The sequence below is a fragment of the Lepidochelys kempii genome, chromosome 10, assembly GCF_965140285.1.
Source record: "Lepidochelys kempii isolate rLepKem1 chromosome 10, rLepKem1.hap1, whole genome shotgun sequence".
Lineage (NCBI taxonomy): Eukaryota > Metazoa > Chordata > Testudines > Cheloniidae > Lepidochelys > Lepidochelys kempii.
In genome coordinates this window covers 84515745-84531366 of record NC_136389.1, presented here as the reverse complement: position 1 = coordinate 84531366, position 15622 = coordinate 84515745, and the positions used below count along the sequence as shown (strand labels likewise).

Here is a 15622-nt window from a genome sequence, read left to right as displayed (position 1 = left end):
TTCAGCTGCTGCTCCAGAGCATAGAGCATCAGGGCACCTGAGCGATGCAGACATAGGGAAAGTCAACTGGAGATTGCCAGAAATCCACCTTTCCTTCCCCACTCCCACGCTTTCTTCACCAGCTCTGCAAGCCGCACCCATCTGATCACTTAGGCAGCTGAACTTCATGGTTCATGTTACTCGTGGACCCCCAAGGAAACCTTCTCGCTCCCCACATCAGCCAATTGCCCTGCCATTCAAGGAGGGCCAGACACACTTGGAAGCCACCAGTCCTTCTCTCTATTCAGCCAAAGGAATCAAAGGCAGCAAGACACCTGCTTCCCACGAGAGTGCGTGACCCCCTCAGCACCGACTGACACTTGCCAGGCAAGGGAGAGAAAGACCAGGGACTGAACACAGGTCCCCAGCACAATGGCGTCACCTTTTAGGCCACCCAGCTACTTTAGGACTGATCTCTGTATTGTAGATACTCCATCTTCTCCTGTCCGAGTGGCGTTTCCAAAGCCATGATCCTTAAAGTTTGGAAACGACTGCATATCAAACATCAGATCATCATTGTCACATGTGCATTTCCTTGGTTCTAGCTCAGCTTGATGTTTCACTCAGCAGATTACACCCTTATGCCCCACAGACACATCGGCCATCAAGTAAAAACCACCATCACAACCCATACCTCCAGCCAATCTTGCTAAGAGGCGACAGAATCCAGCTCCCCTCCTCCCACCCATTAATCTATTTGTCAATCATCACAGAACTCCCTCCTAGCATGCACCACGGGAGGCAGGGTCTCCAGACACCTTTGCCAGAAGTTGAGAGCAGAGACTGGGATTGCAGTGACAAGAAGTCCAAAACCGAGGCATTTCCTGGGAGGAAATGGATCTAGATAACTGGCCTTAAGAAGCTAGTCTATATAATTCTCAATGAAAGTGATGGGGCTAAAAGCAGGCACTAGGTTCCCCTTTGCAGGGCCTGAGACCAGCAGGGGTGGGGAGCCAGAGTTCTCTTCCCTGGACTTTGCAAGAAGGAATTTGAAATGATTTTGAAAGGGGAAAACCAATTCCCTGTGATAATCTGGTATTATTGTCTGGAGTACAATTGAAATCCTGATCCGAGGTGTAGTGGACCAACCCACTTCCTCGCTACACGAGTGTCTCCAGCCTTGGCCGGGATCAACACGAATGGAGGAATCAGGCCCTTTTCAATGCACACAAGGGAGAGATTCCTGCCAACCTGGTGATGATCATGGACACGCTTTTCCCAGCAGCACCTTTAAACTGACTCCAGCCATTACACCCTATTCAGCATCCCATTGCTCCTGGTGCCACTGAGAGAGTGCTAGCGTGCATAGGAAGGGTTATGCAAAGCGACACATTCAGAACTGGGACAGCCCTAGAGAATAGAGGGCAGGGAACAATCCTGCACCATTCTCCAGGGCTGGGGGAAGAAGGAGGGAGTATGAACTACAGGGGACCCAGCAGGTTCTCTCTCTCTCTCCAGTCCTATGGGAGCAATCCTTTCCCTCTGTGGCTGTAGGGGCTCAGAGGCAGAGGCACGGAGACAGCCCAAAGACAGGAGGAGGAGAGCGAATGACATACGCACTCGTGCTTCTGATAACAGGACAAATGACTAACAAAACCCTTCAGCACAGAACAATTTGGGATTCCTACCTCCTGACGCTGTCAGGACATGGCTCCGCAAGACGTGCAGAACTGACTCAAAACCCTTGCTTGTGTATGCATAAATCAGTCCTTTGGACTTTTCTATGACACCCATCTAAGCCCCCACCCGCAAGGTGACAGGTGAGGGAGCAGAGCAAGACAACTCCAGTGTTAGCCACTCGGACAAGGGAAGCAACCTGCAGAGAGGTTTTCTATGCACACTTCAGAGGGAGAAATGGAGAATCAGACAAACGTCGTGGTTTCTCTTCCTCACTTTTAGTTTCCTTTTTGTGCAACCTTCTCGATTGTGCCCCAGACGGAAGCCTGGGAATGGCTCTTTTCAGCAGACTGACCATTCATCTTATGTGGTGGCAAAGTGCTGGGTCAGTACAGCAGCCTTTCAGCTGCAGAGATTGGACTCCAAACCTTCCTTAGCACCACGTACGAATGTGGTTGGTGCTCCAGTCACAGCACAAAGCTGCTAAAACAGGCCTACTCAGAAATGGCCCCCAACTGAAGCAGTCGAGATTTCAGGCCAGGCTCCGAGAGGACCACTGACAGAGCCAGGTGGGAGCTCAGCTCTGAACTGCACGAATGCTGGTCAGAACAGGGGAGTGTCAGCTGGGATTCTGCATCGCACTGTGTCTTGCCCAGCGCTTCCATGGATTAAGCCGAGCTCTAGCCAGTGAGGTCAGCCTGTTTAAAAAGGAAACTAATGAGTCCTAAAAGGGATCTCTACTTAGAAAGCCCCAAACTGAGCTCTTTATGTTCTTCTCCCCCCGGCACCTTTCCCCAACCCCCTTCTATTCAGGGCTTGAATCTCAGCTTCACCGATTCCTGGTCTCTCCAGCCCACACATCCAGGCTGTGCCTGAGCCATGCTGCTCTCTCCAAGACCTGGCCTTTCCTTGCGATCCACACAAATGAAACTCTGGTCTAGGCCCTCATCAGCTTGCATCTCAACTATGCCAACCTTCTCCTCTGGCCTGGACACAGGGGTCGAGCTCCCCTTTGCACCCATTCAGAATGCTGCTGCAAAAAATCGTCTTCCTGCCTTGTTGCTGCAGGCATGTTGCACCCCCATCCCCACCACTCGCTGGTAACCCCCTCCTCTTCACCCCTCCCCCTGCCTTCAGCTGACCCTCCTTCTCCCGATCACTGGTACAGCACAGGGAGGAAATTTGCTCCAATACTAACCTTTGTGGCAGCGCAGCTCCCAGGCTGCTCTTCCATCAGTTCAGATACAGTAGTTCTTTCACTATGCCACACATGTGGATCCTTGGATGGATCTTTTATGGTGCTACACCAAAAACTTTAAACATTCACATGCTTCCCCAGTCTTCCTGGTCATCAGCCACTTACTTATCGAGAGACTTCCCCATTCCACTCTGGGTAACATTTCTTGTATCAGAGGAGCAGCCGTGTTAGTCTGTATCCGCAAAAAGAAAAGGAGGACTTGTGGCACCTTAGAGTGGCATGCATCCGATGAAGTGAGCTGTAGCTCACAAAAGCTTCTGCTCAAATAAATTTGTTAGAGTACTTGTGGCACCTTAGAGACTGTTTCTTGTATCGTATTCCCTACAGCTGAAGCTACACTTACATGTCTGGAAGGTGCCTGCATCTTCTCTAGAATCCAGGAGTGTGCGTTTCACTGTCCTCTCATCAGGATCTCCTTGGTTTCCAAAGAGTTTCTGAATGTACTGGCTGAAGGCACTCTATTTCTTTGTCTCTTACTTCGCAATCCTGGGGCAGACGCTATTGGGGCCTGCAGACGTTCTCATTTCCGGTTCTCGTGTGGCTATTTACTTGGGTCTTTCTTCTCCCTCTTCTGGGAAATAGCCTGTGCCCGGAGTTGTGACATCTCTTCCCTGCTCTTCTTTGTAAAGATTGATTGCTAAAAATTAAATGTTTCCTCAATGTGCCTTTTGTGTTTAAAATGCCCCTTCTCAGTCATCTCCTTAAATATCTCCTTTCTGATCTCCTGTTCACTACACATTTGCATGGTTTCTTATGTAGATTTTTTTTGGTTCCCATTTTATTTTTAATCACTCTGTTTACCAGTTCTCACCTGTTCCTGGAATCTGATGTCTCCATTTCTTTCATGTACTTTTTAAATTTTATTATTACACACACGCCTCTTTATAACCTCAGGTGTATTCCTTGCTAGAAGCCAGCACACACATTCTGTGCTGGAGAGAGATTCGTTTATCTCTGGACACTTCCCATTTCCCCCCCCCCTCCATTGTTCTGACAGTTTTACCTAGCCCTTCCTCTCATCTGAAATCCTGTCCCACCCAGCTTGCAGTCCCAGGCAACTGCTCTGCCAGCCCCAGGTTGGCAGTTAAATCACTTGTGTTCCAGAGCAGCCTTAGTCAACGCAGTGAAAGTTTGGAGCTGAGTTCTACAAAAGTCCACCACTGGCTTTAGATCCCTGAGTTTCAAAAGCGTCGAGCTCCCACCATTACAGCTGAAGTCAATGGCAGCACCTATGGGAAAAAGCCCTTGAGGATCTCAAGGTGAGCACCCCAAAAATGAAGGCATTAAAGGGAGTGGCTACTTTCTGAAAAATTTGACCCAACTCTGTCTGTGGTATAGAGAGGTTTGGCCTGAACCTTACTGCATTTGACCAGTGGGATTGGGTAAGGGAAGGATGTGTGTAAGAAATTCTTCCTTATCAAGTTTATAAATCAAGGCTCATCTGCCTGATTGCATCATCTAGTGCGCCTACTCTTGGTTGATCTCTCAATGTTACTCAACAGGTCCTTGTTTTCCTCTAGCCCCTATTTCCTTAAACGGATTCCCCCTTGATATAGTAGCCTGTGAGAGTCCACACAGTTGAGCTGCTCTCTCCTTTACGCTCTGCATTGGCCAGAACGCCCTTTGAAGGATTGTTAATCTAAATATTGCAATACAATTAAGTTACACATGTGCATCTGATGAAGTGGGTTCTAGCCCACGAAAGCTTATGCCTAAATAAATTGCTTAGTCTCTAAGGTGCCACAAGGACTCCACCTGTGCTTAAGTACTTAGGTAAATTGGGGCCAGAATGAATGCTTTGCCTAGGATGTCTCTCTATCTTGTTTCAGAATCTTCCTATAAATCAGCCCAAATAAAACTCTAGCAGGGATACAGAGACTGTTGGAATGTAGAGGGAATACAAAGACGGAGCGAGTGTGGCTACTTGAAACAGACCAATGAAGCAGCATGGACTAGCTGTTCCAGACATTACACAGGCCTATCAAGCCAACCAATTCAAAGCAATGGGGTGCTCTCGAACATGGGGGCTTGTCCTCACCAGACGCACTACCGTGGTGCTGCGGCATGGAGGCCATTGCGCTGATGTAGCGCATCTGGTGGAGACGCGCAACGTTGAGGGAAGAGAAGAGCGCTCTCCCGTCGACGTAACGACGCCACCACCACCGGAGGCGCAAGCGACGTTGGCGGGAGAGCGTCTCCCACCCAGGGCGCAATGCAGACACCGCTCTAAGTCGACGTAACTTACGTCGCTCAGGAGGGGTGGGTTTTTTCACACCCCAAGTGACAGAGTTACATCGACTTTAGCAACGGGGAGACAAGCCCTGAATCTTCACTGCGCAAGAAAGTGATAACGCGAGTACAGCAGTTTTTACTGCAAGATGCCTTCCAGAAATGGGTACCCACCCTCTGGCAAAAGCTCTTCTCTGCCTTAGGGACAGAACAAGAGAGAATCCTTTTCCCTGACCAGTGATCCCTACCCATTGTAAATAAACCAGACTGTGACCTACACTAGGAGCTGGTGTTTTAAAGAATGGAAGAGGAAGGGAATTTGTATAGTTGGCCAGTTGCTTATCAAATAATTTGTGGGGTTTTTTTTGTTTTTTTAAAAGAACCAAATTTAATTGGCCCAGCGTCTCCAAATTAGGCATTATGTATTTCAACTTTTTCGGTAACTGTTTTGTAGAGAAAGTTAACCTTAATAAAATCAATTGCTTCTGGATAAGGAAACAAAACTAACTTCAGCCTTTGGCAAAATTTCCTGACAAGGGAAGAGCTGGATGACATTATGATAAAAAGAAAAGGAGTACTTGTGACACCTTAGAGACTAACCAATTTATTTGAGCATGAGCTTTCGTGAGCTACATGCATCCGATGAAGTGAGCTGTAGCTCATGAAAGCTCATGCTCCAATAAATTGGTTAGTCTCTAAGGTGCCACAAGTCCTCCTTTTCTTTTTGCGAATACAGACTAACACGGCTGCTCCTCTGAAACCTGTCATTATGATAAAAGGATCTGGAAGGTGAGTTACCAACCACAACTGCAGTATGAAGAGGACACCAGATACTGCTTCAGTGGCACCTTACACAGCAAGATTAAAAATATACACAGGTTGCGTAGGGATAGATGTTGGGGAAAGAGGTGATTTTATGTCCGCATGGCTGTCACGCTCAGCTGGTAAATACTGCGATGTAAACCAGACCATGAATGATCTTTTGGCAATTCTGGCAGGGATCCCTAGCAGAAATGGTTACACGCCAAAGAGCGAATAGCTGGTCTTTTCATAGTCACTAGACTATTCATAACCTCACCCTGCAAAAGAAAACGCTTATCCAAAACTAGAGGAATGGTTCCAAGAAATACGGAAGGCAGAAAATGGACAAACAGATACTTGGTTAGCTTCCCCTGCCCCCCCCCCCAGACAACACACTTACGTGCAAAAAAGGCTGCATTTGACAGGTTTTTTAATGTTAATAAGTTTACTCATTAACAGACCAAAGCAAGCCCACTGAAGACCTAATTGTCTAGGCTTTTTTTTTTTTTTTTAAATGTGCAGAAACAATTCCTGGTGATTTCAGGAGGTTCATCCTCTAATACCCTGCCCACAGAACAACGTAACGATCAGCAAAGCACAATGTTTCTCTAAACAAAACAAAAAAAGTGAAAAGCTCAGTTTTGAAACCATAACCATTGCATTTCAAATGTGTATATGGGAATGATTTGTAAGCCTGCTTTTGCATCCTACACAGATAGTTGTTTTTTTTAAAAAAAACTGTTCTTGTTCACTTTCCTATTTATCTAAGGGCACAAGTTCACACCAGGTCCTCAAACTCAAGGATAGATGGTTCCTTCTGCTCTGTGTTTTGATAATTCGGATTTTCCTTTACTGCTTGTATGTGTTTTTCATACATCTTCTTAGATAGCAGACCTGATTAGGCAATGAGTTCTGATAAATCTGTATTCTTTATTTATTTATGGCAGGCATCATCACAGTATTCCAAGTTCTTTTTCTTAGAGTGTGAGCAAGTGCTCAGTGTTGGGAAGAGGTGCTGTATCCGTAGTTTTTGAGCTATGCAGGATTCTGACAAGAGGCAGTAATTCTAGCGAGTGGGAGCTGTGAGACAGCAGGGGAGCAGCTTGCTTTCTGCCTTTGTCTCCAATTCTTAAAGCAGAGTTGTTCTCAGGGACCTGGGAATTGGTACTAGATGAAGATTCCTGAAAGAAGAAATTATCCTGCGTGCTGCTTAGCAATCTCTGTCCCATAACTGGTGTATGTCTACAATTAAAACATGCCCAGACTCTGCCCAACCACTGATTTTTAATTGGGAATCTGACCTGCAAGCCCCAGACACACACTACTGCTCAACGGCAGGGCAATGCTGGTGTCAAAACAGGATTCTGTTGTGGGAATAAGGAGCAACAGAACGAGCAATTTCAAGCCATAACGGCTTCATTGCTCCAGATCAGGGCAAGGCCCATCAGTGAGGCACAAGGGAGGGACGGGGAGGAGAAAGCTTTTATTGCCCCTCCAGTCTCCAGACTTGCGCACACACTCAGTGGAAAGTTGCATTCCAACCTAGGGGCTGCAGCAGTGTCTCTGGGCATGCTGACACTGCCAAGAGAAACCTACAGTGCTGAGTCGCACACTGATTTGGGCTTGCGGGGCTAGGGCGGAGGGCTAAAACATGCAGGCATCCTACTTGGGTGTAACCTGGGGAGGGTCTCAGAGCTTGGGCTCCAGCCCAAGTGGAAATATCTACATGGCTATTTTTATCCCTGCAGCCCAAACCCTGTGAGCCCATGTCAATTGATCTAGGCTCTAAGACTTGGTGCCACGGGTTTCTCTCTGCAGTGTAGAGATACCCCAGGAAGCTAGGTCATTTGCTTTAGCTTGCCTGTTACCATGAAATAAAATTGCACATGTGGCAGTCTGGCTAGCTCACAGATTCCTACAGTGGAGAGACCACAGCTTAGACAGATAGCAAAGACGCAAAATTCCCTTGCCACAGCTGTACTGTAACCAGTCGTCTGTTTCCATCTCTACTAGATTCTTCATCTTCCCCTGCCCCAGTAACAAAACCTTCACTTCTAAGGAAAAGATTCACGTTCAGCTCAATTTTATTGTTTATAAGCTGAAACGTGCCTGCAGACAATCATCTGGAAAAGACACACATGGCACCTCCCTTTCACCCCGAATTCTGAGCTCTCTTCCTTTCACACTCCTGTGCTTTACCGAATCTGGCCCCAATGTAGCATCCAGTTTCCAAAGAAAGCCTTCTTGGACCGGATGAGAAGTGTTTCAGCCGATGGAAATTCAGCTTGTGAGGGGTCAGTGTATGAGGGGTAGCAGAAGCCAAAGTAATTTCCCTCCAAGGGAATGGAATAGTGATCCAAAATACTCTTGTGGCATCCCAGGGAAAAATATTCAAGTTTCTTTTTGCTAGTTGACCCAGAACTTCCCCCTCATTTCCCTTTACTGTTCAGAATTCACTCACCCTCCTTTACCAAACATTCATTGTCTTTACATTTTTTGTTCCCCCACCCCCAGTATCTTCCATCCTTGTCTCCTCTCTATTTCTCTCTTGCTCTCTCATTCTTTCTGTTTCCCTAGCAACACCTCTCTCAGCTCTGTGGATCTGTTCCGTCTCACTCTCTTATCTTTCTTTTTTCTCTTTCATCTATCTCCTAATCTCCTCCTCTATTCCAAACCTCTCTGTCCTTTGCTTGCTTTCTCTCTCGCTTTTCATCTCTTCCAGTGTCCCCTCTCTGTCTCTGGCTTACAATTATCTGAACCTCACTTAAAAACCCCCTCCAGAAAACATAGAAACTAACTTCATTAGCCACTGTGCTACCAATTCAGCTCCAACCCTTCTTGCAGGCCATCTGCACCGTCCAGACCCCCTACAGATGTCAGGATCTGATTGGTCTTAAACCCAAACATGCACCCTGCCTGCCTAAAGTACCAGACATCCATCTTCAGGTTCGCAGGCATGCCCTTTATTCCCACACCCTCAAGGAAGCAAAAGGGAAAAGAGAATTTCCAGTTCACTTATTGCTACTATGAGAAGTCCAGGATCCAATAAACAAGTATAAATATCTAAACGAGTCATTTATTGCTCCATATCCTTCTAGTCTAGATACATGGTAAAGGGCCTTCACTTTGCCTTACTTTCACCACATAAAGCAGGCTTGCAAACACACCTCTACTTTACCAGACCCTCCCTCACAGAAAAAAAAACAAACAAACAAAAAACACTTCCTCCCCTGGCCCCCCTGGTTAATCTCAACCTCATGCAGTATAGGCACCTAATCAGCAAGCCCCCGCCCTGGACCACGCTGCAAGGTGGGGGTTCTATTCCAAAGGGTGCGTGTGTCCCAAGCCATTCCTGAATTTCCATTTGTATCTAAAGGAATCCAAAACCAGGGAAAACAAAGTTTGGGGGTGGGGGGGGAAGAGACGGGACGGACACAAATGCCATATGAAAACAAATACAGAACTCAGAGTAGCAGCCGTGTTAGTCTGCATCCGCAAAAAGAAAAGGAGGACTTGTGGCACCTTAGAGACTAACAAATTTATTTGAGCATAAGCTTTCATGAGCTACAGCCCACTTCAGCAGATGCATGATGAAAGCTTATGCTCAAATAAATTTGTTAGTCTCTAAGTCCTCCTTTTCTTTCTTCAGGAAGTGGAGAAGCTGTGAGAGGGGCTGGGTCTGACTCAGCACTGCATAATCACTCTCAGTTGACCAGCATTGTCTAAGCCAGGGGTGGGCAAACTTTTTGGCCTGAGGGCCACATCTGGATATGGAAATTGTATGGTGGGCCACGAATGTCACAAAATTAACAATTCAGAGATATTCAAATAAAGATACATTTTAGTGGAAATAAACATTAAACCTTACTTACGATTATAAAATATACCATCATAACAAAGTATTACAATAATTAAACCAAAAACTTACCTCCTTTCCACGCCCTCTTTGATTAATGTGAACAGTGTAGCTGGCACTCCCTGGCCAGCTCCTCTTTGTTTTATCCTCAAAAATGGAAAATTAACCCTACTAAAACAGCAGAGTCAGCGAAGCCAACAAGTTGCAGGCTCGTGGGCTTGCAAGCTCGAGGCTCTTATGGCATGTTTGGGTTGTGCAGGTGCAGTAACACGTGTGCCCTCACCCAGGTCCCACCTGAACGTGTGGGAGCGTCAGGCAGGCAGAGCGGGGCAAGCCCCTGACCCCGCTCCCGGGGGGCCGGATGCGGCCCGTAGGTTGCCCACCCTAAGCTGTACAGCAGCCACGCCATTAGAACAGTTCATTACCACATGCGTCATCCGCAGAAGGTGAAATGGCTCCACCCTGTGCTGTTGTGCAAAGATGGCGCCAACTCAAACCCTGCCAACTCAAATCCTTCCCCAGCCAATGATCTGCCTCCGCCCAGGGCTGCCCCAGCCTCCTCTCATCCACACGTGGGAGACAGCCCACCCAAATACTACAAGATTTCTTCAAAGGCTTCCCTACTTATCAACCACATGGACGGGACCGGTATGCTGGTAACTAGCACGTTACTATGGGGCACCATGCTGATCCTCCCTGCTCAACCCAACAGACTCCTCCATCAGTTCAGCTTTTCCTGTTTTCTCTCACCCACAGGTACTTGGGATCCCAAAAGCAACCACCACGGAAACACCAACCTTTGCTCATGGTTACTGTTCTGAAGAACACCCTCGCTTGGCAACCCCTGGCAGAGTGTTTGGGAACCGTCACAGGCCTCGTTGCGGGCTTGCTTGATGACTCTGGGTAGTTGTGCTGCTTGGTAGAAACAAATCCGCTCCTTGACCTTCTACAGCCTGGATCGGCCATGGTCAGCCTTCCTCCCACCCCAGTTCTGCTGCAAGTGAAAACTGCAACTACTAGGAGCTTGCACCTAATCTGGACAACGGCAGGTAAGATACAGGATGAGGTTTGTGCCCAGCTAATGCACAGACTAGGTCGTGCACTGTCCTATTGGCTAAACAGAACCCATACTCTGGGCCTACCATTACTTCAAGCCCTGCTTAAAGCAAAAGCATCAACAGCTGGGAAGTGAGCTCTCTCCACCCGGGAGCGTGTGATGAGCACTGTACCGCACCACTGCTCAGGAACTGCACTGCAGGGATGAAAGTCAAGAGATGGCAATGGAGATGGTCTTGAGATTTAAAAAACTTAGTCAATATTGATGGTGTTCTGCCAGAACGCATCTAATGAAGTGTTACTAAATGGTGACCGACTTGTCCCAGGTACTCAAGTCTCTTACTTTCAAATCTAGAGGGACAAGGTGGGTGAGGTTGTATCTTTTATGGGACCAACATCTGTTGGGGAGAGAGAGAGAGACACACACATGAGCTTCTGAGCCACACAGAGCTCTCCTTCAGGTGTCTCTAACATCCTGGGACCACCACGGCTACAGCAACACTGTCTATTTAAATCTAGGGCGTTCCACTGCTGCCCTTCCGACGTGCATGATGCCCCTTGCTCAGTGTTACCCCGCTAGACCATGGTCACCCAACCAAGCTGTGGCAATCCCCTCATTCTAAAGCCTAGTGTCTGTCAGACCAAACAGTCTGTGCCTTTCCAGATCAGATGGACCGTGTCAGAGGGGGAGGAGCTAGTAAGCGGAGGTGGGTGGGGATGGGGAGTCAGTTGCTCCTCTTCTGAGCCCAGTCTTAACACCAAACACCACATTTCAAATGGAGCAGGGAGCAAGGCAGAGCCCCTATAAATCTATAGGCCAAAGCATTTCCATGGAGTTCTCAACATTTGTAAACAATCTGGGGACAGACTTTGTTTATTGTTATTTTGAGAGAGGGAGGGAGGATGGATAAAACTATCCCAGGACTGACCAACCCAGCACTACTGTCTTAGTACGTTCACTTTAAAAGACCCCTAATACAAATCTCTCCCTTGAAAAACAATTTTTGCTTTTAAGTGAAATAAGCAGGGAAAGAAAGACTTTCAAGTTCCTCTTTACTGAAACGACTTCTCTTCTACTCACTCCCTTTCCTCTCTGAAAATAGAAGAGCTATTCAAAAAAGCTGCAAAAAGAAAAAAGGAACTGAATAGAGGAAGGAGGAGAGAAAGAATGGAGCCCCAAGGGGGTGGAGAAAAACAGAATGAAAAGACAGCAAAAGTAAAGAAAAGAGATGAAAAATAAAGGAAGGGGAAAGACAGACAGAGAAGCTTTGAAAAGAAAGAATGCTTCAAGCCTGAATACAGTGTGCATGAAAAAGGAACGCTTGAAAAGAAATAGCCACATGAAATGACCTCTCATTCACAGCCTGTGCCAATCACAACTACAATGGAAATCCTTTCTTCTTTTTTACATTCTCTCTTTTTCCAGCGGGGGCAGAGGAAAAGGGAAGAAAGGAGAGTTAATTCTCAACATACCAGAAAATAAATCTGGTTGTTTCTATTGCAGCAAAAAAAACACTGAGCCACTTTTAAAAATACCCCTGAATAAAATTACACAAGCAGATATGTAAGGAAACAAATGCAATGCTGTACACATATGAGAGGGTTTCTTTAATAAGGATTCTCTCTCAGTTATGCAAAGCTTCCCTCAAATTAAAAGCACGGTGCTTTTCCTAGTAAAATAATGGAACAAATATTCAAAGAAAAAAAATCTGTAAACAACTTGAGAGTAACACAGCCATGAGAAATGCTCAGCACTGGGAGTGGAGAAAGAGCGAGCTTGGCCAGAAAATATGATGGATGCTTTTGACAGAGCTACGAAGTCAGAGATCTGATCCTGAGACATGGTCTGTCAGGATCAGTTCCCATGTATGAAGGGAATGTAGTAGAGGGAATAGAGCTGGACTTTGGTACAGCACTGATACAATAGCTGGACTTTTATTTGCAAAAATTTCTTCCAAAGGGCTTGTGGCTAAGCACTACCACAGCAGCTCCTGGCTGGTGGCCTGGAGACAGAAAAGCAATGCAAAATGGTAACCAAATGAACTGAAGGAAGGTGTCCAGTGTGGCCCTGCATCAGCCAGTGTTAGATCCCACTTTACTCCCAGGCCATCGTTGAAGACATTAAATAAACAAAACATTCTATCTCCAGTGCCCAAGACTGAGGGGTGCACGAACTCTAGTGAGGAGAGAGAAGTAATTAAAAAAGGACACAGAGGTTGTCTACACTAGGAACTTATGTCACTAGAACTACATGGCTCAGAGGTATGGAAAATCTACAACCCTGAGCGACGACCTAGCTGCTGGTGTGCACGGGAGGGCTTCTCCCATCGACACGGCCACAGCCTCTTGGGAGAAGCTCTCCCATCAGTGTAGCTAGCTCCTCACTAAGTGCTACGGGGTGCTGCTGCAGCACTGTCTCCGTAAGTCAGAGGTGTGGAAAGGAAAGAGTCAAACAAGATTCAACTTGGAAAAATATAGTTAATATGCCTAGAGAAAAATAATCCAAAACACAGATCCCAACCAGAGGGAGGGAGGGATCTGGAAAGAAGCGTAGATCTTTGCCTGTTGCAGGTGTGACAACAGACAGCAAATTAGATATGAAGTTACAATGTAATATGGCAGCTTTGGTCAGCATATGAAGAAACAGCCTCATGGAGTACAGAGAGGATAAGTCCATTCTGCAGGGTACTGATGTGCCCAAGCCTGCAGTGGTGCGTCACTTCTGGACACCTCAGTCCCAGAAGGAGACGAATCAATTGGAGGACTCAGAACAAGAATGACTGGGGGCTAAAGGCATCAATTTACAAATAGAAAAGGAGTACTTGTTGCACCTTAGAGACTAACCAATTTATTTGAGCATGAGCTTTCGTGAGCTACAGCTCACTTCATCGGATGCATACCGTGGAAACTGCAGAAGACATTATACACACACAGAGACCATGGAACAATACCTCCTCCCACCCCACTGTCCTGCTGGTAATAGCTTATCTAAAGTGATCATCAAGTTGGGCCATTTCCAGCACAAATCCAGGTTCTCACTCTCTGCCCCCCCACCCCCAAACTCACTCTCCTGCTGGTAATAGCCCATCCAAAGTGACCACTCTCTTCACAATGTGTATGATAATCAAGGTGGGCCATTTCCTGCACAAATCCAGGTTCTCTCACTCCCTCACCCCCCTCCAAAAACCACACACACAAACTCATTCTCCTGCTGGTAATAGCTTATCCAAAGTGACCACTCTCCCTACAATGTGCATGATAATCAAGGTGGGCCATTTCCAGCACAAATCCAGGTTCTCTCACCCCCCACCCCCATACACACACAAACTCACTCTCCTGCTGGTAATAGCTTATCTAAAGTGATCATCATGGAAATGGCCCAACTTGATGATCACTTTAGATAAGCTATTACCAGCAGGACAGTGGGGTGGGAGGAGGTATTGTTTCATGGTCTCTGTGTGTATATAATGTCTTCTGCAGTTTCCACAGTATGCATCCGATGAAGTGAGCTGTAGCACACGAAAGCTCATGCTCAAATAAATTGGTTAGTCTCTAAGGTGCCACAAGTACTCCTTTTCTTTTGCGGATACAGACTAACATGGCTGTTACTCTGAAACCTGTCAATTTACGAATAGAGATCTAAGCAACTACCTCTGTATACCATGGCTAAGCAATAACGAAGGGGAAACTGAAGTCTCCAGCCATCAGTAGCGTGCACAGATCAAGCAAGGAGAGGAACGATTTGCAGTGGTTGGAGAGAGTCTCACTAAGAGCGATGGGATGAAATGGTGGAGTGAAGTGCTACTTCTTCACGCAGACTGCTGCATCCATGATCTCTGCTGCTGCTTCTGCCTCTGCTGTCTCGTGGTGATGGGCTCACCTCCAAATCCACAGATTCACAACTGGACAGCTTAGTTCCCCTTGCCCTCCAATCCTGTATCTCACCCTGAACTGAGTGCATTCAGCAGGGAAAGCCAGCATGCTGATCAGTTAATGGCAGTATGTAATGTGGTTTGCCACCAGCCAGCTAAAGGCCAGGAGGAAGGTGATGGCCAAGGACTGCATCTGGGTTAGCTGATGGAGTTCAGCACATGGAAGGCTGAACAATGGCTGGCCAGGGAGGCTTCCCCCCACACCTCGCAATATTGCCACTTCTGCTGTGAAAGGAAACAGAAAAGCCCACCGTGACCCTGGGACTGACCTCAGCTAGCAGCTGTTCTCAGGTTTGTGCCTTGTGAATAGTTGGTCCTAGAGTTTCAAATATTGCATCACGAGTACCTAAAAGGGCAGACAGTGATATGCTGGTATAGAGCGCACACACCAGCCTTTGGGCCGCAGCCTGGCAAGAGATTACTGATGAGCTGTTCTGCATTTGGTATTCTCGGTCCTTTGCGTTACACCTTTGGAAGTAACCTTAACTGTAATTACCCTGTCCTTTGGGAAGGAGCCAGGTCATGGCTCCTCGGAGCTGCCTCATGAAGTCACCACACCAGGAGGGTCATCGTTTTCTCTCTCCCCTCACTCGACTCCACAGATAAAGTCAGACAACACAGGGAGACAGATGGCTATTGAGGGACCTGCACTGGTGCAGTGCAACAGGGGAGAGGCAGTGCCGTCTAGTGGACAGGGCACTACAAGAGGGGGTTTCTCTCTGTCTCTGCCACCAGCCTATGAAGCGGCCTTGAGCTAGTCATGTCCCTGTTTGTTCTCCCTTTGGCAGTTTGGCCTAGTGAGACTGTAAACTCTCTGGGGCAGGAACTGTTTTT

The 15622-nt window shown here is 47.0% G+C and overlaps 1 protein-coding gene across 3 annotated transcripts in view; it reads right to left on the bottom strand.

Moving 5' to 3' along the window:
* The window catches only part of ZNF710 (zinc finger protein 710), a 51038-nt gene that overhangs the window by 16286 nt on the left and 19130 nt on the right, over nucleotides 1-15622 (bottom strand). Inside the window, exon 2 of one of the 3 annotated variants that reach the window (XM_073304576.2) lies at nucleotides 2855-3086. The exons of the other annotated variants lie outside the window; for them this stretch is intronic. The gene's annotated coding sequence lies outside the window, so the exon portion shown is untranslated. The remainder of the gene's footprint in view (nucleotides 1-2854; nucleotides 3087-15622) is intronic. 3 annotated transcript variants of the gene reach the window in all.